Below are 3,440 nucleotides of genomic sequence, written 5' to 3' on the forward strand. Positions count from 1 at the left end.
CACCCCGAATCCAACACAGGCAATGTGTTTTGGAAGAGATTTCTGATGGTTCTTTGCCTAGCATACACCCTTCCAACCAGACATGCTTTATCTACTAATTTGCTGGATGCAGAGTTCAACAGAGTTCACGTGAATGTCAAGGAAATTATAGAGAAAGCAGACTATATTGCAATCATCTCTGATGGGTGTTCGAATGTTTGTGGGCAGGGAATAATCAACTACATCATCTCCACCCCTCAACCAGTATTCTACAAGAGCACAGACACAATGGACAGCAGACACACAGGTCTCTACATTGCAGATGAGCTGTTGTTGGACCCCAAGTATGCTGGCAAGAGCATCCTATCTGGTGCAGAGATCAACAAGGCCTATGTTGTCATCACTATTGTGTCTCGCCACCTTGGCCTGGATGAGGGCAAGGTTCTTAGCAGTCTGGCGAAATACACTTTCAAGCAAGGGCTTTGGGATGGAGATGCAATTTGGCAGTCGTGCCAACATATCTCATCAGCCACCTGGTGGAAGGGACTTTGTGGATCTGAGGCTCTTTCCCCTGTTGCCTCCATCATCCTCCAAATCCTACCAACATCAGCCGCTTCAGAGCACAACTAGTGCTTGTTTGGGAACACACACACCAAAGTATGCAACAGGCTGACCAATACAAGGGTTAAAAAATTGGTGACCATCCGGGCAAATTTTAGGCTTCTTGAGCCTGACAACGAGCCATCCTTAACGAGGTTGGAAATTCCCATATATTCACATTAATTCCCACAGAAAGTTTCCACCCCTGAAAATTCCCCAAAATGTGCAACCCTAAAATGTTGTCATAAATACTTTCCTATTAACACTGACAAAACAGGGTAAATTGAGTATTAGTTATTCACATAGTAATACTTTCAGAAAATACATATAGTACTTTACTCGGCCTTGTCTCAGGATGGTAAGTTGGTGGTTGAAGTTATCCCTCTAGTGGTGTGGGGGCTTTGCTTTGGCAAAGTGGGTGGGGTTATATCCTGCCTGTTTGGCCCTGTCCGGGGGTATCATCGGATTGATCCACAGTGTCTCCTGAACCCTCCTGTCTCAGCCTCCAGTATTTATGCTACAGTAGTTTATGTGTCGGGGGGCTAGGGTCAGTCTGTTATATCTGGAGTATTTCTCCTGTCTTATCCGGTGTCCTGTGTGAATTTAAGTATGCTCTCTCTAATTCTCTCTTTCTTTCTCTCTTTTTTCTTTCTCTCTCTTGGAGGACCTGAGCCCTAGGACCATGACTCAGGACTACATGGCATGATGACTCCTTGCTGTCCCCAGTCCACCTGGCCATGCTGCTGCTCCAGTTTCAACTGTTCTGCCTGTGGCTATGGAACCCTGACCTGTTTACATTTACATTTAAGTCATTTAGCAGACTTGCTGTTTTCAACTCTCTAGAGACAGCAGGAGCGGTAGAGATGCTGACCTGTTGCACCCTCAACAATTACTTTGATTATTATTATTTGACCATGCTGGTCATTTATGAACATTTGAACATCTTGGCCATGTTCTGTTATAATCTCCACCCGGCACAGCCAGAAGAGGACTGGCCACCCCTCATAGCATGGTTCCTCTCTAGGTTTCTTCCTAGGTTTTGGCCTTTCTAGGGAGTTTTTCCTAGCCACCGTGCTTCTACACCTGCATTGCTTATGTTTGGGGTTTTAGGCTGGGTTTCTGTACAGCACTTTGAGATATCAGCTAATTTAAGAAGGGCTATATAAATACATTTGATTTGAAGAGGGGGAAGTTACTGACTCTACTGACCAGGAGTGGGTTGCACCAGTTAGACGCTAATCGGGTGTAAGAGATAAGTTGGGCTACCTACGCCCGACCTAATGATTTAGAAATTTGAGCAAGATGCAACATGACTAGTCATGAAACACTTACCTTGGAAACTAGTTATAGATTTATATTTTATGCCTACCCAACATTACACTTGGTTTTTACACCCTGGCATAGCAAAGCTATTACTTACAACCAGGTGGTGACACAGGTTTATGCCTGGCTTAGAACATATTCTACATTGGAACTAGCCTTACTTATCCAGAGCGACTTACAGTAGTGAATGCATACATTTCCTACATTTTCTTTTCCTCCATACTGGTCCCCCGTGGGAAACGAACCCACAACCCTGGCATTGCAAACATCAAGCTCTACCAACTGAGCCACTGGTGTGCCATGGTTCTCCTCAAGTATAATAGCTCTCTTAACAAGACTGCTCTTTGCAATGAGCTGTATTTGTGCTCTCCTCGTAGTGATGCGGAAAGTCCAATACAGTCTTGAGTCAGAAGGACTCAGCGTATAAGATTCCAGATGTTGAAACACTAGAGGTGAGTATCAAAGGCATCTTCAAGGCTCACTACCTCACAGCATGACCTATCATTAAGTATGTAGATATTGTTTGGCTGTCTCATTTTGATGACCTGTTGGCGGGGAGAAGCTCTAACGGTGCGTTCTTGCACTCTTTTAGAAATTTGCAGAAGTGGTTGCCTCCTTGAATGGATCATCTTCTTTAGTTGTTGCAAGTAGTTCTCAAACTTGAAAGCACTACAGTTGTCAAGGCAGCTGTGTTCTTCAGCATCAGCAGTGAGGTGTAGGAGGGAGTGAACATTATACACGACAAATGTGTCTCCATACAAAACCTTTCCCTGCTCCACAAAGAAGTTAGTAAAGCATGAGCATAGGCACTATGGATTGAAGAAAGTTGAGGAGAAACCAAAATGCGCATGGCAACACTGAAGGCCATGAAGTGTGTGTACTGTTCTTTAGACAAGATTCTTCTCAGGACTACTTTCCTAGTATAAAGTACTTTCCTAGTATAAAGTAGTCTGAATTCTGTGGCCTTCCAATGGTCAATGTCATCCAATCCCCGTGGCTTGTGAGAAAAGCAGTCTGGAATTTAATCCTTTTGTCTGTTTAGTCATTGACTGACCTCCTTGACTTGAACCAATGACAACCTGGCCATAGTCTTTACCCTAGTCCACATCATCAAGAGCTTCCATGTTACTCCGAGGCAACAAAGCTGCATATAGTCATTTGCGAATGACTTCACCATATCAATGGGGAGAATGCAAAAAGAAGACAGGTTTTCCCTTCATGGTGATGTTCTGGCTGTGCCAATTCCCTAAAGGATGTCAGTTCTGAGACACAGGTTTTTTTTTATCTGCGGGTACGTCATCCTCCCATCATACCTGCCTTTTTGTGTGCACCTGTTACAGCCATAGAAGCCAGAAGACATCTTTATGCATTTTACAATAGCCTTTGTAGGTGCATCACGTTACAGAACAAACTTTCACTTGCAGTGTTTTGTCTCCGGTCTGCATCAACTCCTTAAGCTCCTGCAAAGTGTCATTGAGGAATCCAGGGAGCTTGGTTTCAATGATGTCATTGCAAGTGACAGAGGAAACACTGTGTGT

The sequence above is a fragment of the Salmo trutta genome, chromosome 1, assembly GCF_901001165.1.
Source record: "Salmo trutta chromosome 1, fSalTru1.1, whole genome shotgun sequence".
Lineage (NCBI taxonomy): Eukaryota > Metazoa > Chordata > Actinopteri > Salmoniformes > Salmonidae > Salmo > Salmo trutta.